The sequence below is a fragment of the Panthera leo genome, chromosome A3, assembly GCF_018350215.1.
Source record: "Panthera leo isolate Ple1 chromosome A3, P.leo_Ple1_pat1.1, whole genome shotgun sequence".
Taxonomy (NCBI): Eukaryota; Metazoa; Chordata; class Mammalia; order Carnivora; family Felidae; genus Panthera; species Panthera leo.
Window position 1 is genome coordinate 86,820,447 of NC_056681.1, and position 27,287 is coordinate 86,847,733.

At 41.6% G+C, this 27,287-nt stretch overlaps 1 long non-coding RNA gene across 20 annotated transcripts in view; it reads right to left on the minus strand.

The window, feature by feature from the left end:
- The window catches only part of LOC122216163, a 103,922-nt gene that overhangs the window by 70,685 nt on the left and 5,950 nt on the right, over nucleotides 1–27,287 (minus strand). For 16 of the 20 annotated variants that reach the window (XR_006200751.1, XR_006200758.1, XR_006200745.1 and 13 more), the window contains exons 4-5: nucleotides 12,673–12,855; nucleotides 3,396–3,534 (exon numbers count right to left, since the gene is read on the minus strand). This is a non-coding gene — a long non-coding RNA (uncharacterized LOC122216163). Of the gene's footprint in view, nucleotides 1–1,263; nucleotides 1,421–3,395; nucleotides 3,535–8,641; nucleotides 8,748–12,672; nucleotides 12,856–17,460; nucleotides 17,573–18,505; nucleotides 18,627–27,287 lie in introns of those variants that run through there. The other 4 variants (XR_006200753.1, XR_006200757.1, XR_006200762.1 and 1 more) reach the window with 4 other exon arrangements.

The following is a 27,287-nucleotide window of genomic DNA, read 5'->3' on the forward strand; positions in this document are numbered from 1 at the left end:
CAGGTTTTTCCTCACTCCTAGGATATAGCAGCAAACAAAACAAATATGGTTCCTGAGTTCCTGGAGCTCAGCCTAGTGAGAGTTGTTAAGAGTAAGAGCAGGACCCAAAGCAAAAGGTCCAAATTGGAAAATAGGCAAAATTCTGCAGCCAGCAATGAGATGCTGAGGAAGGAGATCCCTTCTGGGATGCCAGCAAAAGAGACCATGGGCAAATAAGGAGCTGTTTAGGTAGCTGGGCTGGGTCAGAGAACATCCTTATCCCCCACTCACTTTGGCAAAGGACAGAGCAACTGTGGTATGTTTGGTTTATCAAAAACAGATGACCAGGGCCCTCAGAGCCAATGTGGCCATGATGCTGCTCCTTCTCTGCTCACAGCCATGAACTGTGGTATGTGCCATCTGAGCTGTGTGTGATATCCTGAAGCTCAAAAACGAAAACAAAAAACCACACCAAGACTTGAGTCGTCTACTGACAGGAGTTCTAGGAAGTATAGCAGGCCAGAAATGGGAAACATAAAAACTGTTAGAATGACACTCCCCCCAAATGTCACCCACATTTCTCTAACACTGCATGGAAATGAAAAATAGAAACCCAGGGGCACCTGCGTGGCTCAGTTGGTTAAGTGTCCAACTTCGGCTCAAGTCATGATCTCATAGTTCATGAGCTTGAGCCCTGTGTTGGGCTCCATGCTGACAGCACAGAGTCTGCTTCAGATCCTCTGTCTCCTTCTCTCTCTGCCCCCTCCCTTGCTCATGCTCTCTCAAAATAAACATTTAAATTTTTTTTTTTTATTAAAAAATAATAAAAGCCTGGTATCACCTGGAGGAGTGGGGCTGGGAAGCAACCTGCGGAAATGATCAGGCTATAGTCAGAAGCCTCCTGAGAGGAGTTTCTGCTTTAGGGTATGAAGAAGGCAAGAATGGGGAAGGGCTGTGGCCTGCTGTGTTAGAGGAGGAGCCATTCCTTCAGCTCAGCCCCAGCACTACCAAAAGGTGTAACGGTCGTGGTGCAGAGCTGACAACAGCAACATGAGGAGCTTCAGAGTAAGTGCCCAGCCAGCAGAGCAGTGGCCTACAGAGATCTCAAAGTATCTAACCTCTCTGGGCCTGTTTCCTTATTCAAAAAAGAAGATGATAAAAGAGCATGTTTGGTTTCTCAGGGCTGCTGTAACAAACACTACAAACTGGGTGACTTCAAACAAAAGATATTTATTCTCTCATTGTTCTGGAGGCTAGAAGTCCAAAATCAAGGTTTCAGCAGGGTCATGCTCCCTCTGAAGGCTCCAGAGGAGAATCTTTCCTTGTCTCTTCCAGCTTCTGGTGGTTGCCAGTAATCCTTGCCATCCCTTGGTTCGTGGCAGCACAACTCCAATCTCTGCTTCCATCTTCATACGGACATCTTCTCTCTCTGTGTCTCCCTCTTCATATAAGAACACCAGTCACTAGATTAGGGCCCATCCTAATCCAGTATGACTTCATCTTAACTTGATTACATCTACAAGGATCCTACTTCCAAATAAGATCACATTTATAGGTTCTGGGTGGACATGAATTGTTGGGAAGACACTATTCTACCCAGTACAGAACACCTATCTCATAAAAACTTTATATATGTAAAGTGCTTGGAACAGCTGCTGGCACATAACATATGCCCTGTAAGAATTAGCTACCCTTCTTCATCATCTTTAGCAGATGACAGCTGCCATGGGATATGTGAACACTCTGTTATATAAGACCCACTCTCCCTCCATCTTGAGTCAGAGGCAAGAAACTAGATGGAACAAGAGTTCTTTTTTTTTTTTTTTTTTTTAATTTTTTAACCTTTATTTATTTTTGAGACAGAGAGAGACAGAGCATGAATGGGGGAGGGTCAGAGAGAGGGAGACACAGAATCTGAAACAGGCTCCGGGCTCTGAGCTGGCAGCACAGAGCCCGATGTGGGGCTCGAACTCACGGAGTGTGAGATCATGACCTGACCTGAAGTCAGGCGCTTAACTGACTGAGCCACCCAGGCGCCCCATGGAACAAGAGTTCCAAAAAGAGCTGCTCTACCTGAGGGCACAGGTAGAAGACAATGGGTTCATTACCATTCAATACCCCCTATAAATACACTACCAATACTCTGGGCTGGAGTGAGGAAACATCCACTACAATTACTTCATTTGTTTTTTGAAAGACACAGAATTTACCATTCCAAATTATCAATAGCCCCTTCAAAGCAGTCCTCAAAGTAGGACCTATTTAGAAGGAGCCTCCAAAGAAGAGCCAGCAGAGAAGCCTACACTAGTGAATGCAGCAGTCTCATCACTTAGAGTCAAGCTGTGAGTTCTGATCCCAAACTGCTTTACACAGCATATTCATCCCACAGCTTAGCAACTGAATGACTACTGAGTCCAAACATGAAATTCATTCTCTGAAATGGAGATTTGCTATCTCTAGGATATCTTACTTTCAAATTAGGGGAAGGAAGATTAAAGATTAAAGGCTGCTGCTCTTTCTTTTTTAATAAACAGGTTTGGGACAGTACACAACTGAAAAGAAATAGAGCCAGATATCTACTGCTATCTTCATATCAAAATAAATTCCAGATGGATCAAATACTTAAAGATTAAGTTTAAACACACACACACACACACACACACACACACACACACATGCACACGCGCGCACACACACACACCCCAAGTATTCAAAGAGAATGAATAACTATTTTTATAATTTTCAGGTAGGGAAGCATGCCTTTTCTAAATATTGGCCTAGCAGTAGGAAAAACTATAAGAAAAGATTATTTTGACCACCTAAAAATGCAGAATTTCCCAACAACAACAAAAAACTGCATAAACACAGTCAAAAGACAAATGACAAACTGGGGACAATTCTGCACCATATATAATGGTCAACACTTTAGCTCTTATGAATTATTAAGAAAATAATACTGGAAAAATGTGCAAAGGACATGGATCAATGACTCAAAAAATATAAACGTCAAAAATACATTTGAAAAGATATTCAATCTTTAATATACAAAGAAACATTAAAACATACTTAGTGAGGGGCGCCTGGGTGGCTCAGTCAGTTAGGCATCTGACTTCAGCTCAGGTCATGATCTCGCAGTTCATGGGTTTGAGCTCTGTGCTGACAGCTTGGAGCCTGGAGCCTGCTTCAGATTATGTGTCTCCCTCGCTCTCTGCCCCTTACCCACTCATGCTCTCTCTCCATCTCTCAAAAATGAATAGATGTTAAAAAAAATTTTTTTTTAAATACTTGAGTGACATATCTCCATGACTATTTGAAACATTTTAGATTAACTGATTTATTCTTCACGAAATAGGAGCTATTATTATACCTACCTTATCAAAGATGAAACTGAGAGATAGAGAAGTTAAATGACTTACCCAAGGTCACACAGTAAGTGGTTATGTCCGAATTCAGGCCCCAGCAGGCTGGCTCCAGAATCATATACCATATCACATCACATCATATCAGAGTCACATTCTCAACCACCATATTTACAGTGACAAGACCACTTTTCACCTGTCAAATGGGGAAGATGAAAAATATACAACCCAGTATTACTAATAATGTGGAGAAATAGACAATCTCATGTTCTGTTGGAAGAAGTTAACATTTTTAAAAAAATATTTATTTTGAGAGAGAGAGAGAGAGAGAGAGAGAGAGTGAACACACGTGCACAAGTGTGAGAAGGAGAGGGAGAGAGTGACAGGGAGAGAGAATCCCAAGCAGGCTCTGCACTGTCAGTGTAGAGCCCGAAGTGGGGCTTGACCTCACCAACCAAACTGTGAGATCATGACCTGAGCCTAAATCAAGGGTCAATCACATAACCAACCAAGCCACCCAGGTGCCCCTAGAAGTTAACATTCTTAAGGGCAGTTTGGTTCCATGAACCAACATTTTAAATGTGTATATCCTTGGGGCACCTAGGTGGCTCTGTTAGTTAAGTGCCCAACTTCGGCTCAGGTCATGATCTCATGGTTGGTGGGTTCAAGCCCTGTGTCGAGCTCTGTGGTAACAGCTCAGAGCCTGAAACCTTCTTTGGATTCTGTGTCTCCCTCTCTCTTTGCCCCTATGCTCTCTCTCTCTCTCAAAAATAAATAAACATTTTTTAAAAATTTAATAAATGTGTATATCCTTTAAATCAGCCATTCTATTTCTTAGAATTCATCCTAAGAAGGTAAGTAGACAAGTGTACAAAGATTATGTACAGGGTGTTTATCACAGAATGCACATAATGACATAAATGCTGCAAAGAAGGCTCCTGGCTGGCTCAGTCGAGAGCGACGCATGATCTTGAGGTCGTGAGTTGAAGCCCCATGCTTGATGCAGAGATTACTAAAAAACTGCAAATAAAAAGCCCATCAGGGGTGCCTAAGTGGCTCAGTCAGTTAAATGTCTGACTTTGGCTCAGGTCCTGATCTGGCAGTTTGTGAGTTTGAGCCCCACACTGGGCTCTGTGCTAATAGCTCAGAGACTGAAGCCTGCTTCAGATTCTGTGTTACCCCCTCTCTGCCCCTCCCCTGTTCACATTCTGTCTCCCTCTCTCTCTCTCAAAAATAAATAAACATTAAAACAATTTTTAAAAAGCCCAACAAAGGGGAGCTTGGGTGGCTCAGTCAGCTCAGTGTCTGACTCTTGATATTGGCTCAGATCACCTCACCACTTGTGAGATTGAGCCCGCCAAAGATCTCTGCATGACAGCATGGAACCTGTTGGGATTTTCTCTCTCCTCTCTGCCCCTTCCTTGCTCGCACATGCATGTGTGCTCTCTCTCAAAATAAAATAAACTTAAAAAAAAAAAAAAAAAAAAAAGTCCAACAAGTACACCAAAAGTCCAACAAATTCATTCATTCAACAAATATTTATCAAGTACCAATTGTGTACCAGGAACTGTTTCAAGCAATAGCTACAGAGCAGTGAATAAAAAAAGAAAAAAAAAATCTGTCTTCATGGAGCTTACATTCTAATGGAGGGTGGTGGGCAATAATAAATAAGAAAAGTATGTACCAAATGGTGCTGAATGCTATAGACAAAAATAAAGGAGAGAAGGGAGAAAGGAAAGAAAGGGGGTTTGCTACAATTTTAAGTAAGGGGGTCAGGGAAGGGCCCATTGATAACAAATGAGATAAACATATTCAATACTGAAGAATAAAATGCATTATGGTACATCCATACAACAAAATATAATTTAGCGGGGCACCTGGGTGACTCAGTTGGTTAAGCGTCCAACTTCGCTCAGGCCATCATCTCAAGATTCATGAATTCGTGCCCCATATCAGGCTCTCCACTGTCAGCACAGAGCCCACTTTGGATCCTCTGTTCCCCCTGCCATGCCCCTCCCACACATGGGCCTGCCTGGCAGGCCCTCCCTCCCTCCCTCTCTCTCTCTCTCACAAAAATAAACTTAATTTAAAAAATAGAAATATAATTTAGCCATTTATTCTGTATTTATTTACATGATAAAGTGTCTATAAAAAATTATAAAATGACTCTTACCACACACACACAAAAATAGGTAACTATGTCAGGCGACAACCATATTGTGAAAATCATTTGTCAATTATATCTCAAAGCTGGAGAAAAAATTAAAGAAAATTACAAAACAGTGTAAGTAAGAAAAACAGTATTAAGGTATGATTCCACTGACATGAAATTACATGTGCATACACACTTATGCTTTAAAAAGGAGAAGAGAAACAACACAGAAAGAACATGATAATACTAAGCAGGGGTCCAGGCTGAGTGCCAGACAAGTGGTACCAGTAGCCTTTATTTATTCTCCCCACTCACTCACTTCCTCCTCACACCTACACTTCGTTCCAGAAAAGATTTAAGGACCACAAATCCACCTACCCCCCACAAGTTATTTAACTCTCCCCTTCCTTCCTCATCCTTTTCCCTCTCCTTTCCAGAAGCCAGGTCAGTGACAGGGGGAAAAGGATAAAAGCTTAAGATCAAGGCAAGTTGATGGAGCCTAAGAAGGATGAAGGGACACCCCCATACATCTGGATGGAATTCCTTACTTCAGCATGTAGGAGGTGATTCAGAGGACTGAGAGATCCTGGGAGGCACACTTCCTTCCTACAGATCTATAAGATCTGAAGCAAAGCTATCTGGGATTCAGACTTCCTATTTCATCTCCTACTAAATCCCAAATGCCTTGCAGGGCAGCCAGGAGTAAACCTGACTCTCACAGCAGGCCAGAGCTCTGCCCCTGGCACACAAGTGCATACACCTTCCTACGAGCAGAAAATTACAAAGAGTTGAGCCCATTTTGCTCCCTATTTTATCCCTTCCTCCATGTCTGCACCCAATAAGCTATCCTGGCTAAGTTAAACTCATGTTCGACCCCCATACATTCACCACCTCGCATGACCATCCTAGAGATTCGCAGTCTTCCCCACTAAGATTCTCAAGCCTAGGTACCTACCAAGAAAGTTGCCCAAGGTAACATTTTCAGTCTGGGGTAAGATTTTGAGTAATCTGGTGGACAGGGTCCAGATATATATGCTCTCAGATATGTGGAAATCAATTACACTTCTTGCCTAAGCATAAAGCCACCAACAAGGAATCAGCAAGTTCCCAAAGGTGGAATCCATGTTGCTATCTCCTATTTAGCCTGAGGGTAGGAGGCACAGGAGTAGAGTTAAGGGACCTGGGGAAAGACTTAACAGTTTCAAAATATTTCTCACATACTCTGTCACCTGTTGGAAACCTACAGTGTGCAAAAGGCCCTGTGTTAAATGCTTTCATATACTATCACCAAAAATGACAAATCACTGTAATCAAACATTCCTACCATATGCTACTAAATTTAGGAAGCCAATGATACATACAGGTCCAAGAGGCCCTGCTGACAGTTGAATACCCAGGCTTGAAATTAGGAAGAGGTCAGAAATCTGAGATTCTCCTCAGGCCTGCAACACAGAAGCCTCATTACACACCATGGGGCCACAGCCTTTCATGCACCATCTAGCTTCTGCTCTTTCCTGGGCTTTCAACAGGGAACATCCCTCCCACACATGCATGCACACACGCACACACATGCATGCACGCACACACACACACACAAACACACACTTTCATTACCTAATTAGAAACAACATCTCTTTCACTTCAGTGTCTCTAGGTCTCTTTGGTTTCTTTTAGAGCAAGCAAGGTGGATTGAGTGAGGGCTCTACAGATACATAGGGGTTTGAATCTCAGTTCTAACCGCTTCCAAGTTAATCCACCTCTCACAGCTTTTGGTAAACCAAGGGTAATACCATCTATCTCTTACACAGATAAAATCACCACACAGGGCAAAAAGTCCATTTGAGAGGACCAAAGTGCTAACTCTATTGAACTAGCACTGCCTGGGAAAGTCAAAGACTTGCTCAGAGAAGTGGGAAAGGACAAGAAAAAGTCTGACCAGCTGATGAGAGTAAGGGTGCTTCTGGCAGAGGCAACAACACATACAAAGGATGAGAGTTTGTGCAGAGCCACAAAGAACCCACATGGGTACTGACAAGAAGGTAAGGAGTAATTTAGTCATCAAATACTTCCTGAATGCCTCTAGGCACTGAAAATACAACCTCTAGCAAGAAGGTCCCTACCTTAATGAAATTTATAATCTGGTAGGCAAGAAAGACAAACTATTAAAAAAGCAGTAAGGGGTCTAATGAAAGCAAATGAGGTACTAAGAGAGAAACATGGAGTTACTTTGTATTGAGTGGCTGTACATTTTGTATAAAGGGGGAGGGAAGAGGGAAACCGAAGGGGCAGAGAGAATCGCAAGCAGGTTCCACACTGTCAGCGCAGAACCCCTTTCAGGGCTGAGAGTGTGACCTGAGCTGAAACCAAGAGTCAGACACTTAACCAACTGAGCCACCTAGGTACCCCTATTTATTTTTTATATTTTTAAAATGTTTATTTTTATTTATTTTGAGAGAGAGAGAGAGAAAGCAAGCAGGGGAGAGACACAGAGAGAGAGAAAGAGACAGAATCCCAAGCAGGCTCCACACTGTTAGCACAGAGCCTGATGTGGAGCATGAACCCACGAACTGCAAGATCATGACCTGAGCTGAAATCAAAAGTCAGATGCCACTGAACCACCCAGGCACCCTTATTTTTTATAAGTAATCTCTACACCCATTGTGGGGCTCAAACTCATGACCCCGAGATCAAGAATCACATGCTCTTCCAACTCAGCCAGCCAGGTGCCCCCCGGAATTTGCATTTTTTTTAAGTAGCTTCACACCCAGAGCTGAGATCAAGACCTGAGCTGAGATTAAGAGTCAGACGCTTAACTGAATGAGCCACCTAGGTGCCCCAGAAATTTGCATTTTATTTATTTATTTTTAATGGTTATTTATTTTTGAGAGACAGAGACAGAGTGCAAGAAGGGGAGGGGCAGAGAGAGAGAGGGAGACACACAATCTGAAGCAGACTCCAGGCTCTGAGCTGTCAGCACAGAGCCTGACATGGGGCTCGAACCCATGAGCCATGAGATCATGACCTGAGCCAAAGTCGGATGCCCAACCAAGCCACCCAGGCACCCTGGAATTTGCATTTTAAGTAAGTATACAGCAACCTCCTCCTTTGCCTGCATGGGTAATTCTGATGCATTAAAGCTTCAAAATCATACCTCTACGAACAGGGCTCATGGAGGAAGGCCCACACTTGAAGCTGACTGGCAATGTCAAAATTAGAGGACTATGTAGAACCAAGAATCAAGCTAGGCATGGAGTAATCTAGAAAGAAAAGTCAGAATGGATTATGAAATTTGAAGGTACCAAAGCAGAAAACAGAAGGCAGGTCATCAGAGCATGGGGCTTAACAGAGGAGTCAAAGATGGGGAGCATTCCTATGGGAATCACTAAGAGTGGCCATGATCTCTGGCCCTCTTAGGTTGGTTTTCCCAGCAGAGCCCTAGGAGGGGAATACAGATACCTTGCCTCACACAGGCAAGGTGACTGGGCCTTAGACTGCCCAGGATGTGCACATAATCACTCCATCCAACCTTCAAAAGAGAATATATCCCTCTTTAGTAAGTACTGCTCCTATCCCCGTGATTCTCCCCAGGTACCCACCGTGATGCCAGCTACTGGTCAGTCTGTAGAAGACTTCCAGGCCACACAGAAAAGCATATAGAATGCCTCTAAGGGCTAATGACTGGCACCAATCACCAAGATTCTCTATTTGGCATATATTAGAGCACACTAACACTGCCATACATTCAAAGACCATTCCAGGTCAGAAACTTTGAAGCCCACTGCCTATACAGCTTCAAATCTCTCATCTATGCACACCCACCCAGTCTTCCACTACTACTATGCCTCACCAACAGAATCTACACTCCCATGTCCTTCCCCACAATTCAGACAGAAATTTCACAGATTCAGGCTAGGCAGAGTCCTGAATTCCTGAGACTGCTGAAGCCAGTTCCTATGCATGGTTTGGTAGGAGATACAGCCTGAAAGAGTGATCATTCTATGTAAAGGGAATATCCTCAGCCTACCTAAAGGGAGCACCAAGATTGCTACAGGCTTCTGTACAGGAAACTTTTTTTGAAAATTAGCTAGTTAAACTTAGTGTATTTAAAAGGAGGGAGGAGCTCCTGGGTGGCTCAGTCAGTTAAGCATCTGACTCGATTTCGGCTCAGGTCATGTTTTCACAGTTCGTAAGTTTCAGCCCTGCATCAGGCTCCATACTGACAGTGTGGAGCCTGCTTGGGATTCTCTCTCTCCCCCTCTCTCTCTGCCCCTCCCCCGCTCATACTTGCCTTCTCTCGCTCTCAAAATAAATAAACTTAAAAAAATAAAAAAATAAAAAAATGAGGGGAAGTCAGCTCTTCGGAGCAGAAACTGAAGTGTGGAGAAAGGTACATGGTTGGATTTCTGAGGATTTCACATTCAGGTAATTAACTTCTAAAATACAAACTAATGTGAAATCTAGCTCAAACCTTTATATGTCAACTACCTGATTCTTCTTTTAATCCAAAAGCTGGTTCCACACTAAAGAGATGAGAATGCCAAAAGATGATTTACGTAATCCCCAAGATTATTTATGGCCTTAATCTTGAATTGCTTGCCCTGTCCTTTCTTACACTCCACCCACCATCCTGATTCTCTAAGTTTCTGACTTAATGATTCAGCTTCCTGTTTCATCTTTGCCTCACCTTATCCCTAAGGCCTTTTGTTTCTTTCCTTGCTGAGGATTGCATTCCACTCTCAGTTATTCTGCCCTCAGCCACTCAAGAGTAAATAATCTGCCTACCCAGATCCCCAACTTTTATCCTCAGCACTCATGCTCCCTTCCATGGGCAAGTTCTCTGCCAGACCTACCCTGATTTTGTGAATATATCTGAGAGAGAGACAAGTGTATTAGATGATTCATCTCAAGCATGTTAGATGGCTCATTCAAGAAAATACTGGAATCACCGAAGATGGAATAAGGAGAATGACAATGAGCTAGGGCCAAATGACTAGACCTTACTCTGACATTCTAAGGCACACTTCTTAGTCCTCAAGTACTACTCTGGGTACTCCTACCCAGCACCTCATCTCAAGAGATGCTTCCAGCCCAAAGCAGTAGCACTAAGAATACATAGTAAGCAAGACCTAGGCCTTTGCCCAACAAAACTTACCATCTAGTAAGGGAGACGAATAATTACAGTATGTATAATTAAAGGTAATGCACATAGAGCTGGAAGACTAAGGACAGTCATGGGGCACCAGGGTGGCTCAGTTAAGTGTACAAATCTTGATTTCAACTTAGGTCATGATTTCATGGTTCATGGGATCAAGCCCTGCATCAGGCTCTGCACTGACACACAGTAGAGCCTGCTTGAGATTCTCTATCCCTCTCTTTCAAAATAAACAAACATTAAAAAAAAAAAAAAAGACAGTCAGGTGAAGTTACACCTAAGCTGAAACTTGAAGGATGAATAGGAGATACCCAGGCAGTGGCAGAGCACTTGAGGAAAAGTGATCCTTTTTTCTTTTTTAAAGCTTATTTACTCTGAGAAGAAGCAACTGTGAGCAGGTGAGGGGCAGAGAGAGAATCAGAAGCAAGCTCTGAGCACTGTCAGCGTGGAGCCCAACATGAGCTTGATTTCACGAGCCAAGAGATCATGACCTGAGCTGAAATCAAAACTGTCACTTAACCTGAGCCACTTGGGCACCCTGAGGAAAAGTGTTCTAAGTAAAGGGAACATAATATAAAAAATTCTTGCAGCAAGAAAACACATCTGAAGAGATGGGGGGGTAGGGAAGCCAAAGTAGAAGGTGTCCTGAAGCAAATGATGCTGGGGAGACCAAAAAGGGACTCCTGAGACATGCGAAGTTGTTTTGTAATTCACTTAACAAATATTCACTGAGTGCCTACAACGTGCCAGGCATTGTTCTAGGCATTAGGAAGAGAATAGCGAATAAAACAAACAATACCCTCATTCTCAGAAAATTCTTTTTTTTAATATAAATTTATTGTCAAGTTAGCTAACATACAGTGTATACAGTGTATTCTTGTCTTCAGGAGTAGATTCCCATGATCCATCACTTACATACAACACGCAGTTCTTATCCCAACAAGTGTCCTCCTCAATGCCCATCACCCATTTTCCCTGTTCCACCAACCCCACACCCCCATCAACCCTCAGTTTGTTCTCTGTATTGAAGAGTCTCTTATGAAATGCCTTCCTCTCTGTTTGTAACTGTTTTTTTCTTCCCTTCCCCCATGGTCTTCTGTTAAATTTCTCAAATTCCACATATGAGTGAAAACATGTATCTGTCTTTCTCAGAGAATTTAATTCTAATTGAAGGAGACTAGGGATGCCTGGCTGGCTCAGTTGGTAGAACATGCAACTCTTGATCTCAGGGTCATGAGCTCAAGTCCCACACTGGGTGTGGAGCCTACTTTAAAAAAAAAATTAAAAAAAATTAATTGAAGGAGATTATAAACAAATACATGAATAAGACAGAAAAATAACATATTAATAAGTGTTATGCAAAGATTAAAAAAAGTGATGTGATAGAAAGCATAGGAATGGCTACTTTGGAATAATTAGGTGGTCAGGGGAAGGCCTCTCTGAGAAGATGACACTTAGAAACAGGTATATCGAAACAACAAACAAACAAAAAAACAAACCACCATGCAAAGACCAAGGAAAAAGCATTCCAGATGGGGGTGACAGTACATGTAAAAGCCCAATAGCAAAATCACCGAAGTTTTTTTAAGCAGGAAAGTTAGACCATGATCATTTGTATATATTACAAAGATCACTCTGGCTACAATGTGCAGAATGGAACAGAGGTAGGGAAGGATAAAATCAAGACTGGAGGTAGATATGAGAATGGATTATGTACACTAAGATGAGAAGACCCCAACAACAACGGTGACGATGATGATGACAACAATCAATATTCACATAGCACTTACTGGGTGCCAATCTATTGTTCTAAGCATTTTATGTGTGTTAATTTATTTAGTACTCACAAATACTCTATTTTATAAATCAGAAAACTAAGGGACAAAGTACCCGCAATGAAGAAGGAAAGAAAGCAACTGGATCCAAGAAATAATGGGGAGGAAAAGTCCTAGTGATAGGCTGGTTGCTGGCTGTAGGAGGGGAAGGGAATGACTACCAGGCTTTGGGCCTATCAAGAGTGTGCTACTTACATGTGATGAGGACAATGGATGAGGAGCAAGTGGGGAAGAGCAGGAGGCTGCATTTTGCCGAGTATGCAAAACATCCTTGTGATGTTGTCTACATGAGCAGTTGGATACTGTGGTCCACAGAAAGATCTGGACATCATCCATGTGTAGATGGTTAAGTGGAGCTGTCAGAGAAGTTGAGATCACCTAGGAAGAGTATGAGGAAAAGGAAAAAAGAAGCCCTAGGAAAGAATGCTAACATTTAAAACACAACAAGAATCACTTATAGCATCAAAATGGAAATACCTTAATGTCTCTCACTAGGAAAGTAGCTATACACAGTGTATCTATTATACAAAAAAAAAAAACTACACAGTAGCCAAAATAAAGGAGAAGTTATCTTTATGTATCAACATGAAATATTATCAAGGTACATTACTGAATCAAAGAAATACTGAAATAATACATAAAATGTGACCCCATTTGTATAAATAAACACAAAAATAACTCTTTTTCTGGGTTCATACACATGTATGTAAACACAAAGAAAAAAGTCTGGAAGCTACATTTCAAACACTAACAGGTTACCACCTTTGAGGAATACAAAAATAAGTGAAATGAGTATGGGAGGGGAACAAGAGAATTCAAAATGTCTACCGATTTTCATTTTTTTAGATTATATTACTATATTCCCTATAAAATTAAAGATCAATTTTTCAAAAATAATGGGGACCTCGGGGTGCCTGTCTGGCTCAGTCAGGTGACTAAGAAGAGAAGGTGACTCTTTTTTTGTTTTGTTTTAAAGAGAGAAAGGGTGGCACAAAAACAGACACATAGACCAATGGAATAGAATAGAAACCCCAGAACTAGACCCACAAACGTATGGCCAACTCATCTTTGACAAAGCAGGAAAGAATATCCAATGGAAAAAAGACAGTCTCTTTAACAAATGGTGCTGGGAGAACTGGACAGCAACATGCAGAAGGTTGAAACCAGACCGCTTTCTCACACCATTCACAAAAATAAACTCAAAATGGATAAAGGACCTGAATGTGAGACAGGAAACCATCAAAACCCTAGAGGAGAAAGCAGGAAAAGACCTCTCTGACCTCAGCCATAGCAATCTCTTACTCGACACATCCCCAAAGGCAAGGGAATTAAAAGCAAAAATGAATTACTGGGACCTTATGAAGATAAAAAGCTTCTGCACAGCAAAGGAAACAACCAACAAAACTAAAAGGCAACCAACGGAATGGGAAAAGATATTTGCAAATGACATATCAGACAAAGGGCTAGTATCCAAAATCTATAAAGAGCTCACCAAACTCCACACCCGAAAAACAAATAACCCAGTGAAGAAATGGGCAGAAAACATGAATAGACACTTCTCTAAAGAAGACATCCGGATGGCCAACAGGCACATGAAAAGATGCTCAACGTCACTCCTTATCAGGGAAATACAAATCAAAACCACACTCAGATATCACCTCACGCCAGTCAGAGTGGCCAAAATGAACAAATCAGGAGACTATAGATGCTGGAGAGGATGTAGAGAAACGGGAACCCTCTTGCACTGTTGGTGGGAATGCAAATTGGTGCAACCACTCTGGAAAACAGTGTGGAGGTTCCTCAGAAAATTAAAAATAGACCTACCCTATGACCCAGCAATAGCACTGCTAGGAATTTACCCAAGGGATACAGGAGTATTGATGCATAGGGGCACTTGTACCCCAATGTTTATAGCGGCACTCTCAACAATAGCCAAATTATGGAAAGAGCCTAAATGTCCATCAACTGATGAATGGATAAAGAAATTGTGGTTTATATACACAATGGAGTACTACATGGCAATGAGAAAGAACGAAATATAGCCCTTTGTAGCAACGTGGATGGAACTGGAGAGTGTTATGCTAAGTGAAATAAGTCATACAGAGAAAGACAGATACCATACGTTTTCACTCTTATGTGGATCCTGAGAAACTTGACAGAAACCCATGGAGGAGGGGAAGGAAAAATAAAAAGAAAAGAAAAAGAGGCTAGAGTGGGAGAGAGCCAAAGCATAAGAGACTCTTAAAAACTGAGAACAAACTGAGGGTTGATGGGGGGTGGGAGGGAGGGGAGGGTGGGTGGTGGGTATTGAGGAGGGCACCTTTTGGGATGAGCACTGGGTGTTGTATGGAAACCAATTTGACAATAAATTTCATATATTAAAAAAAAATAAAATAAAATAAAGAGAGAAAGGGACAGCGTGCGCAGCAGGGGAGAGGAGCAGAGAGAGAGCATGTGACTCTTGATCTCAGGGTTGTGAGTTTGAGCCCCACACTGGGCATAGAGCTTACTTAAAAATAATAATCATGGGAATCTCTGTTATCTTCCCCTCAATTTTTCTGTGAACCTAAAACTGTTATAAAAAAACTTAATTTGTAAAAATTTTTTTATTTTTATTTATTTATTTTGAGAGAGCGCAGGCGTGCAGAAGTGGGAGAGGGGAAGAAAGACAGGGAGACAAGGAGACAGAGAATCCCAAGCACGCTCTGCACTGTCAGCATGAAGCCTGACGCAGGGCTCAAATTAACAAACTGCGAGCTCACGACCCAAGCTGAAATCAAGAGTCCGACATCCAACTGACTGAGCCACCCAGGCGCCCCTTAATTTTTTTCCAAATGAGCAGAAGAGGGAACCTACAAAGGATATTCTTTGCTTCAGATGCTAAATTTTCTCTGTCCCTTCCACCCCAGATGGCTCTGGTGTTCAGATCTTACAGTTTCCCATCTGCCCACATCTGAGATGTTAACACCAAGCTCCCTAATTCCACCGTCTACCCTGAATCACTAGACCCAGGCCAAACCTGACCACCAATCCCCTAGCCTGGGCCAGAGTCCCAGGAGGAGAGGTCAAACACTAAAATTTTAAACAAACACGGGAGAATGAGGGGCACCTGACTGGCTCAGTCAGTAGAGCATATAACTCTTGATTTGGGGGTTGTGAGTTTGAGCCCCATGTTGAGTACAGATGCTAACTGTACTCAAGGACAAGGATCAGGTAACCTTGCTGGCCAGCAGAAGTCTCAAAGGTGGAAAAGTATTTGAAAGTCTGGAAGCAGTTTTGCAGTGCTGAGGGATGTGGCTGGGAGACAGTCAGGTAAAATCAGGGGGAAGTGGTATGGGGTGAGTTACAGAAAGAGCCAGTACCACTTATAAAGATTCCAAGCAAAGTGCTATAGCATCATGGAAACTAGTTTCACAACAAAGGGAAAAGGGGAAGCTAAATTCTGTGAAGGGGTTGGGGCAGGGCATGTGTGTCTAGGGGTATCTAGAGGAGACACTTCACATCAAAGCAGCAATTCCAGGAGGCACAGTATAAACATTTAGAAGCTGGAGCAGCAGAAAGAGGCCAAGGACTTGGCTCCTTCCTGAAAAGAATGGAGGTTCTAAAAATGAGGCGAAAAGACACTGAAATAAAACAATGTCTTTCCTTCTGTAGTAACCCAAGGCAGAGAGATCATGGCAGATCTCTGGTGACTGTACTCTTAAGTTTCAAGTGTCTGAGGATGAAAGACAACATATTTGGTCTACATGTTTTCCTGGTTACCCAAAGAAATGGCACTACCTGGGCCCTACCCAACAGGTGATTCACCATCAATTAGTCTATATCACAGCCTGCTGAACCTTACACTTCACACAGTCACATACCAGACTCTAGAAAAAAAACAACCTGGTATGAGCTGTCAAAGTTCTCTCAGTACCTGACCTCACCCGGTGGGGTAGGTTTCATTTCAAAACTGAAAGGGACTGAGTGAGGGCTGGGGAAATCCAAAGATCAACAGAGCCAGGGACAGGTGGTTCCCAGCAGAAAAGGGTCCCAGGCTGGAACTCAAAACAGAAACCAGACCACTGATAAGACACAATTTATGATGTCTGTCTCCAAGCCTTCAGATACTCATATGTTTTCCAATATTTACAATAGGGCATGACCATACTTATCCAACTCCTGACAACTAAGTATCTAGTTATCCAAGTGTTCAATAAACTTCCTGGCTTTATCAAGTTTTTCTCCCTTGCAAAACTAGCTTTATTAAGTTTTAGAGCTCTGGGTTAACTCCAGTAACTGGGATACCTTGTGAATTTTACAGTTCTTCAAATGGGCCACATTTTTATTTATTTATTTTGAGAAAGTCTCAGAGAGAGAGAGCTTGCAAGCATGAGTGGGGAGGGGAAGAAAGAAGGAGAAAAAGGAAGAATCGCAAGCAGGCTCCACACCGTCATTGCAGAGCCAGAAACATGGTTCAAACCCACAAAACGTGAGATCATGACCTAAATTGAGATCAAGAGTCAGATACTTAACCAACTGAGCCACCCAGGAGCCCCCAAATGGGCCACATTTTAATCATAATTAATTTTATCATCTCTTTGTCCTTCTTCATGTCCCCACAGACCCTCAGCAAAATTCGTGTCTCACTAAAAAATTTCCCAAGTTTTTCATGTTGGCCCTCTCAACAGAGCAATATTCAGTACAATGAAAATATAGGTCATCAAAGAAGTCAAGTTATTTGCTTGAAGTTCATTTTTAACTAGCTGCGTGACCTTGAGTAAGTCACCTTTCTGGACAGTTTCTTCTTCTGTGAAGGTTGGAAACAGATGGAAACTTCCTTGAGTTAAGAAAAGACTTAAGTTTTTAGATCTAAAAAAGGTTAACAAGGGGCAAGCAGAGTTACTTTAAAAAGAAACACACCCAAAGCATATCATGATGAAATCTAAGCATGAAGAAAAAAATTTACAAACTTCCAAAGAGAAAGGACAGGTAATTACTTACAAGGAAAAACAATCCTATTGGCACTGGACTTCCCATGTGTATCACTTGAAACTGAAGACAGGAGAAAGCTGCATGTAGACTTTGTAGTGGCAAGAACGACTATTTGAGAATCCTAAACCAAGCCAAGACATCATTCCTACATTATGATAAAATACAGGAGCACCTGGCTGGCTCAGTTGGTAGAACATGAGACTTTTGATCTCAGGGCTATAAGTTTGAGCCCCACGTTGGGTAGAGATTACTTAAAAATAAAACCTTTAAAATATACATATACATAATTGGGCACAAAAGAACCTTGAAAGTACCACCCAGGCCCCTTTTCTAAGATCACTCAGAAAAAGAAGTACCCTATTCAAATTAATATTTAAAATTGGAATAAAGCTGGGAAAGACAAAGTATACACAAGACATGTTTCCCCTCCCCCATCCCCAAAAGACCTTTTAATAAGGTTGTACCAAATGACTTCTGATGGCCTTTCCAACTACAATCTAAAACTGTCCTGTATACAACTGCCCCTGAAAGTCTGGGTTTGTGAGTTGTTCATCACCTAGTGGCCTGATGAAGTAAATGCAATTTTGTCAAATGCCCGGATAAACTTCCAGCCATTTTGTGAGCTCTAACAGTGTGTACAGGGCAACAGTCTAATGGACATTAGATTACAAGAGTAGGAAACTGCAAACCCTTCAGACTCATATACTATTGTAGAGACTCAGCTCACCATTTATTCGTTCTCCAAAGATGTGGAAAGAGCCCATACTTTGTGCCTAACCATAAGAAGTGAAGCATAGATCTGTTGCAAGGCTGCACTTGCAAAGCAATAAAAAATAGAGACTGCTTTGTGCAGACCAATCCAAACTGAAAGCAAGTTTAGATGCTATGAGAAAACTACAAATGACTTATAAATAGGAAAAGGGTCTTCAAACATTAACAAGATTGGTATATGGAAGATGGATCATAATTATCCTAAATGGTTCCAGAAGACAGGCCTAAAACTGGTAAGTCATCTCAATTAGATTTAATTTCAAAACAAGAAATAATCTCTTACCCAAGAGAACAAGTCACATATAATGGGATTCCTCAAGAAGTAATGAGCTAGCTCCCCAGCAATGGAAGTATTCAAAAAGAACTTGGGTGATCATCTGTCAGGGGGATGATGGAAAGCGTTCCTGTAACCAGATGGCAGATAGTAGGCAAGGAGACTGACTATGGTAAAAGCTCTTTCCAACTCCAAGAGTCTACTATTCTAAAGAAAACAAAAACAGGGCACTTGGGTAGCTCAGGGGTTAAGTGTCCAATTTGATTTCGGCTCAGGTCATGATCTCACAGTTCATGAGTTCAAGCCCCACAATGGGATTCTCTCTCTACCCTCTCACTCTACCCCTACCCTGTTCACACTCTCTACCAAAATAAATAAACTTAAAAAAAAACTTTTTAAAGAAAAAACAAAACAAAACACCACCAATAAATAAAGAGTCCTCCCTTTGCTTTTTTTTTTTTTAAGTTCCTACTAGGCAGTACAACATAGTGGGTTGAATACCACTTTCCACTTGAGTAACTATGGACAAATTATTTAACTCTATTTGCCTCACTTTCATTAACTGTATATTTAGAATAGTACTTACCTCATAAGATTACAATAAAGATTTAAATAACAAACTCCTGTTAAATACTAATATATACAAGTGTATCAAACTGGGAGCATGAAAAGGAAAGGTAGCTGGGGGGGGCGGGGTGGAAAGTGAAACCTAAATGTGCTGCTTGTTTTAGTTATCTGTAGCCAACTCTTAACCAAAGCATTCCTGACAGTTGCTGGCCAGAGGCTAGGTTCCCTAGGCAACCACCCTCAAAAAAGAGCCCAGACCTACCTTCTTCAGGAAAGCAATGTTCTCTGTCCTAAAATCTGGCATCTTCCCTTACACAAAGCAGACTCCCTAAAACCTCACAAATACCACCACTCCAAAATCAAGGAGTTGAGCAGGTGTTATTCTCCTTACTTCATATGGTCAATCAGAACATTAAGAGTTAGAAGGGATCTCAGAGACCATCTAGAGTGACCCTTTTGTTTAATGAATGAGGACAATGAGGCTAAGAAAAGTGAAGTCCTGGATGTGGCAAGTTGGTGACAAGGTTAGGACAAGATCACAGGCCTCCTTATTTCTAGCCCAATAGTCAAAATCTTCCCATTTTTCAGATGGGAAAATAGGACTGGACCTACTAAGCCACCTACCATATACTATATACTTTACACAGGAAAGAATAGAAACAATAGAGTGTAGAGATCAAGAATGTGGACTCTAGAGTCAGACTGTGTATTCAAATCCCAGCTCCACCACACACACTATGTGAGCTTAAGCAAGTTTCCTATCTCTCTGTTTCTATAAAATAGGGTTAGGAGTGACTACCTCATACGGTTACATTAAGGACTAGATGAGATAATCTATGTCAAATGCATGGCACATAAAGTGCTCAATGTAAGGGCTCCTGGCTGGCCCAGTTGGGAGGGGATGCAACTTTTGATCTCGGGGTTGTGAGTTCGAGCTCCATGTTGGGTGTAGAGATTACTTAAAAATAAAATATTTACTGGGTGGCTGGGTGGCTCAGTCAGTTGAGCACCCAACTCTTGGTTTTGGCTCTGGTCATGATCCCAGGGTTATGGGACTGAGCCCCGAGTTGGGTTGTGTACTGAGCGTGGAGTCTCTTTGAGATCCTCTCTCTCCATCTGCTCCCTTCCCTGACTCGCACAAAAGAAAGAAAGAAAGAAAGAAAGGGAGAGAGAGAGAGAGAAAGAATTTTAAAAATAAATGAATAAAATAAAAAATAAAGTGCTTGATATATACACTGCTCAGCTTCTCATCATTACCAGTTGTATAAGGAGTAACAATCATAATAACAAAAGACAGTAGACAAGCTCCTACTTAGGTCCAAGAGCAGTGGGTAAGATACAGGTGTTTATTCAGCTCCATTTCCTGGCCCCAGCCAGGGAACACTCAACCCCTCAGCAGACCATAAATAACCCATCACTCATTCATTTGTTTGGATCTAAGGAACAATCACTTCAGAGAATAACCAGTACATGCTACAGTGTTAAGAGCACAGATAAAGGGGTCCCTGGGTGGCTCAGTTGGTTAAGTGTCTGACTTCAGTTCAGGTCATGATCTCCTAGTTCATGAGTTCAAGCCCTGCTTCAGGCTCTGTGCAGAGCCTGAAGCTGCTTCAGATTCTGTGTCTCCCTCTCTCTCTTCCCCTCCCCTGCCCTCGCTCTCTCAAAAAATAAATTTAAAATGTTAAAAAAAAAAAAAAAGAGCACAAATAAAGCTTCCATAGGTCTGAACCCAAGTGTGACCTTTAGATCTATGCTCACCTCAAGTTGGACAAAATGTGGTTCTTGTCCAGGCTCTCACCCTCAATCCATAATGGCGGTACAATGTAATGGTTAAGAAACAAGAGCGCTGAATGGGGTGCCTGGCTGGATCAGTCAGTGGCATGCAACTCCTGATCTCAAAGATGTAAGTTCAAGCCCCATGTGGAGCCTATTTAAGGAAGGAAGGAAGGAAGGAAGGAAGGAAGGAAGGAAGGAAGGAAGGAAGGAAGGAAGGAAGGGAAATGGAGTTTGACTTCCCAGACACAAATTACTGTTCTGTCATTTATATTTGCTGTGTCACTAAGGCAAATTAACTTCCCTCTTTCTAAGCCTCTGTTTCTCCATCTACTTTTATTACAATAAAATTTGGTGAGCACTTTCTATATGCCAAGTACTGTGCTTTACAGGGCTTACATCATTTAATCGTTACAACCTCATGAAGCAGTTACTATTATTACCTTCATCTTACAGAAGAGGAAGAAGAGGCAGTTTTCTCACTCAAGACCACACAGCTAGCTACTGGCAAAGCTGTGAAGTCAGTATAGAAAGTTTGACCCCAGAGTCTATGCTCTTTACTCCTACACTGCTGTACTTCTCAAGGCACCAGCCTTCATGTGGTTGCTATGCTGTTAAAATAAGACATTCTACATAAAGTGCCTGGTTCATCAGTTAGACACTACTATTATTGCTGTTGTTATCATCATCAATCCCTTTGAGCCTCTTCAAATAGTACTTCCTGAACTCCAACTTCACCTAAAAGGAAATGGTTGTTTGCCTACGAAGACACCAGCTCACTGCACAGCCTGGGGTGGGGTTCTAGTATTTCACTGCCCTTCTGTAATACAAAAGTAATTACCTGAGTAGAAACACAAGGAAATATTTTCTAAAAACCTGTTACTCTATAGAAAACAATATATTAATGTATTTTTTTAAATAATCATTTTTTTTTAACGTTTAACCCTAAAGCCCAAACCCAGGACCCTAACATCTTTGTTTTTAAAAATAAAATCTTTATGGGGCTCCTGGGTGATTCAGTTAAGCAACCAACTCTTGGTTTCGGCTCAGGTCACGATCCCACGGTTTGTGAGATCGAGCCCCACGTCAAGCCCTGTGCTGACAGCGTGGAGCCTGCTTGGGATTTTCTTGTCTCCCTCTTTACTCTTCCCCTGCTCACACTCTCTCTCTCTCAAAATAAACAAACATTTAAAAATATATATATTAAAAAAAATCTTCACTACTCTCGGTAGAAATGAAACATAAGCGTATTAAAAAGTTTTTTGGGCGTTCCTGGGTAGCTCAGCTGGTTAAGCATCTGACTTTGGCTAAGGTCATGATCTCACAGTTTGTGAGTTCGAGCCCCACATCAGGCTCACTGCTGTCAACGCAGAGGCCTCTTCGGATCCTCTGTCCCCCTCTCTCTCTCGGCTCTCTGCCCCTCCCAAGCTCACACTCTCTAAATAAATAAACATAAAGAAAAAAAAATTTTTTTTTCAGTGGCACCTGGGTGGCTCAGTTGGTTAAGCATCTGACTCTTGATTTCGGCTCAGGTCATATTCTCACAGTTTGTGAGTTCAAACCCTGCATCGAGCTCTGTGATGATAGTATAGAGCCTGCTTCGGATTCTCTCTCTCCCTCTCTCTCTGCCCCTCCTCCACTAGCACACACTCTCTCTCCCTCTCTCTCAAAATAAATAAACAAACTTTAGGGACACCTGGGTGGCTCAGTCAGTTAAGTGTCTGACTTCAGCTCAGGTCATGATCTCACCATTCACGGGTTCAAGCCCCACATCAGGCTCTGTGCTGACAACTCAGGGCCTGGAGCCTGCTTCAGATTCTGTCTTCCTCTCTCTGTTCCTCCCCTGCTCTCTCAAAAATAAATAAAAGATTAAAAAAATTTAAATAAATAAACTTTTAAAAAATACTTTATAAAAAAAAAGGAAATTGTTCTCTCTTTCCCTTCTCTACTGCCCCACTCTCAAAATCAGTATTTACTCATTTCATCCTCATAAGAAGACAGACTGATGTCGGGGTGCCTGGGTGGCTCAGTCGGTTGGGTGTCTGACTTTAGCTCAGGTCATGATCTCGCAGTTTGTGAGTTCGAGCCCCACATTGAGTTCTGTGCTGGCAGCTCAGAGCCTGAAGCCTGCTTCGGATTTTGTGTCTCCTTCTCTGTTCCTCCCCCACTCGCACGCTGTCTCTGTGTCTCTCAAAAATAAAGATTAAAAAAATTTTTTTTTAATTTTTTAAAATTTTAAAAATTTTTAAAAATTTTTTAAAAAGAAGAAAGACTGATGTCATTTATCATTATCTCCATTTGACAAGTGCAGAAACTGAGGTTCTGAGAGGTTCAAGACCAAACAGTTAGTACATGGATGACCACAGTTTCTGGAAAAGAACTTTCAGATATGGAGGAAGGTAAAGATAGTAAACTCCTTCACTTATCTTGAAAAAAGTGGCTGTGACAGAGGTTCCTAGAAGATATCTAAAAAGAACCAAGACTGATAGCAGGATTTTAAAGAAGCTCCTGCTCTAATAAGACAAAACTAAACAGAAATTATAATCCAAAAAGCCAGTAATGCAGTGAGCTATCAGCAATCCTGCCCTCCCAGAACCAGTACACAAATTATTGATAAGCCTGATAAAGCAAGACTTCACCTCTGGAGAGATCCATACCCTTGCACACTAGTCCTTACCTCCACCTCCCCAATTCCAAAATGATGTAACACTTTATCCTGTTAGAGAACACAGTACTGTTCAGGTCAAAATAAGCATATTTTAGACTGAGCAACTTGAGGGCAGGAACAATATATTATTTATACATATCTTTCCCTCATTATCTGGTACACAATCCCCTATACATTCAATACGTTTTTGTTTAAAATCTGAATAAATGTATTCATTCAACTGCAATGTGCTAGACACTATTCTAGGAGATGGCAATATAGCAACAAGCAAAACAAAGTCCTAGTCATCAGGAAATTTACATTCCAGTGGCAGGTGACAAATAATAAACAGACTATAGTAGAGAGAGTCCCCAGTACAGTGCTTGGCACATAGTAGGCATCCCTCAATAAATATGTGAAGAATGAATGAATGAATAGTACCTCAAACAGTGATAAGTTCTGTGGAGAAAAATACAGCAGGAAAAGGGAAGAAGGAATGAAGAGGGCAGGAGATGGCTTTTACTTTAAATAGGATGGTCAAGGAATGTTTCACAAACTAGGTGACAAGAGCAGACACCTGAAGGAGGTAAGGGAGGAGACCATACTGGTAACTGGAAGAAGTATTCCAGGCAAAGAATACCACTAAGAAGTTCAAGGCTTGGCATGCTGGAGCAACTGCAAGGAGACCAATGTGTCCGGAGCACAAGGAGAAAGTGATAAAAGATGAGGTCAGAGCAGCTGGGGGAGCACTGAATATGCTATGTGGCCTCTTAGATCACTGTAAGGACTTTAATTTTTAACATGGGTGGGACCCAGTGAATAGTTTTCAGCAGAGGAGTGGAATGATTTGATATAAACTTAACAAAACGACTCTGGTCACTGTTCAGATTAGACTGAGGGAAGACAATTTGGAAGGCTATTCTAAAAGTAGCAGGGGAGGTGGTGAGAAGTGTTCAAATCCTGGATGTTTTTTAAGGTAGAGCTCATAGGACCTACTAGTAGATTAGATGAAGAGAGCAAGAAAAGGAAGAGAGTCAAGGGAGAGTCCTCCATATGTTCAATACAACTGAAACTAAAATGGGGAAGAATTGGCAGAGGTACATGTTTGAGAAGAGAAGTTCCAGAATTAATTTGCTGAATACGTTAAGCTCAAGAAGCTATTAAATAACCAAGTGGAGATGATATCTTGTAGGCAGTTGGATAGGAGTCTTGAGTTCAAGGGAAGACATCCAAGCTAGTACTATACACTTGAGAGCTGTCAGGGTATAAATGGTATTTGAGGTCTTGAAAGAGAGCACCCAGGGAATGAGTATAAACAGAGAAGGGATGCAAGGACTAATCTGAGTACTCCTTCATTAGAGGCTGAGGAGATAAGGAAGAATCAGCTAAAAGGTGGGGGGGGTGAGAAGGAGGGGCTGGTGAGGAGGGGGGAAACCAACAGAGTGGCATCCTGGAAGTCAAACGAAACTAATGTGCAAGGAGGGAGTTTCAGGTGCTACAGGGTCAAGAAGATGACTGAGAAATGACGACTGAATCTGTGTGCTATTTTCCAAGCATGTTCTTCCCTACTCTACATATAGTACTTTTTTTTTTCTTTTACTCCAGGTAAAATCCCAGTATTGTCCAATGAATACACATAAGGTTTTTATTTAATGCAGCTATATCCATGTCCACAACAGATTTTACATAGAGAATAATGTTAAATGCTTTGTCTGGTTGAATTAACTGTCTAACAATGTTCCCTAAGTCTTGTTTGTGCTCAATAGGGGAGATCAGAAAAATGAGCTTTAGGGGCACCTGGGTGGCTCAGTCGGTTAAGCGTCGACTTCAGCTCAGGTCACAATCTCGCGGTCCGTGAGTTCGAGCCCCGCGTCGGGCTCTGGGCTGATGGCTCAGAGCCTGGAGCCTGCTTCCAATTCTGTGTCTCCCTCTCTCTCTGACCCTCCCCCATTCATGCTCTGTCTCTCTGTCTCAAAAATAAATAAACATTAAAAATAAATAAATAAATAAAAAATAAACAAACATTAAAAAAAAAGAGCTTTTTAAATGTATTTCTTTTGTTCTGCCATAAAGTAGCAATTATTCTTGAAATCCTTTCCCTCCCCCCTAACTCAAAGATCCTAACCAACTAAACAAAGACCCTAAACTTCCACACATACACCTCCTTAAAAACAAAGCAGAATACAATCAAATCCAAAAGTTGGATAAGAAAGGGATATGCTGGGGCGCTTGGCTGGCTCAGTCAATGGTGCATGCGACTCTTGATCTCAGGGGTTGTAAGTTTGAGCTCCACATTGGGCACAGAGATTAGTTAAAAATAAAATCTTAAAAAAAAAAAAAAAAAAAAAATGGCGGGGCGGGGGGGATATGCTATGCCTTGCACCTTCTTTCCTTTATTGCACAGAAGTTTAATAACCATTTGCTAATTCAAAGACTGTGCTTTATTTACATTTTCTTCTTACAATCTATAGACCAGAAGTACAATTTCTGATATCTTCATCTTTTACAAAAAAATTTTTTTTAATATTTGAGAGAGAGAGAGAGAGAGAGAGAGAGAGAGAGCAAGCAGGGGACAGAGAGACAGGGAGACATAGAATCTGAAGTAGGCTCCAGGCTCTGAGCTGTCGGCACGGAGCATGACACGGGGCTTGAACCCACAGACTGTGAGATCATGACCTGAGCAGGAAGTCAGACGCTTAACTAAGCCATCCAGATGTCCCTCTGATACCTTCATCTTAAAAGAGAATCCTGCTACAAAATAAGGATTTAGACTTTCTGTGCTCTAGTAAGCATAATCAAGTCTCAATAATGTACACTTCTAAAGCAGTACAACAATCACGAAAAACTGGATCATGCAAACATCCTTCATACCTTCCTGAAGTGGCTTCAACTTCTGAATGGACCGCATACTCTCTGCCTTTGGGCTTTTGCTTCCCTGCCTGGAGTTACTCTTTCCTGCCCTCCACCTTGTAATCTGCCAACTTGGGACTCAGCCTAAATGTCACCTTCGCTAGGCAGTCATTCTGGATCCCCTCCAAGGCTGAATCAAGGGCCTTCTTCTAAGCCAGTAACATCCTCTGCTTACTTATATCCTAATACCTTAACATATTGTACTGCAAATCTGTTTACTTGTCTGTGTCCCTTTCCAGATCATAAACATCTTGAAGGCAAGAACAGGATCTCATTCATTTTTATATCCTTAGTGTCTGGGACATATCAAGCAATCCATAAGTATTTGCTGACTGGGGTGCCTGGCTGGCTCAGTTGGTAGAGCATGCAACTCTTGATCTTGGGGTAGTGAGTTCAAGCCCCACACTGAGAGTAAAATTAAACTTAAAAATAATAATAATTGAAAAAAAAATTGCTGACTGAATGAATAGGATAAAATTTGACCTGGAATACTTTAATGTGATTTTTATAGCACATTTTCCTTGATAAACCAATAGGACTAAAGCTAATATTGAAACTATTGGTGTCTAATCACATCCCCAGCTGATACTAGAAACAAATTTTCCCTACTTGATATTAGAAAAAGAAGATTAAAAAAGAGACATGGTGGTTCAGATCAGTTCATGAGTTCTCATACCAGCTGCTCTTTCTTGGTGCAAGCCTATGCTTCCCACAGCACATAAGGAGCAAATGAACCTCGGAATTGTTCTCTTCATATCCGTTCCACTGATCTTGTTTTCTCCTCTTTTCTCTGCCCTTGTCTTTTTCCTTTTCTTATCTTTTTTCCTTCCTCATTTTCTTCTATACTTTACATTTGTACTCTGTTCTCATTTTTCCTTTAATTTTTCTCTGCAC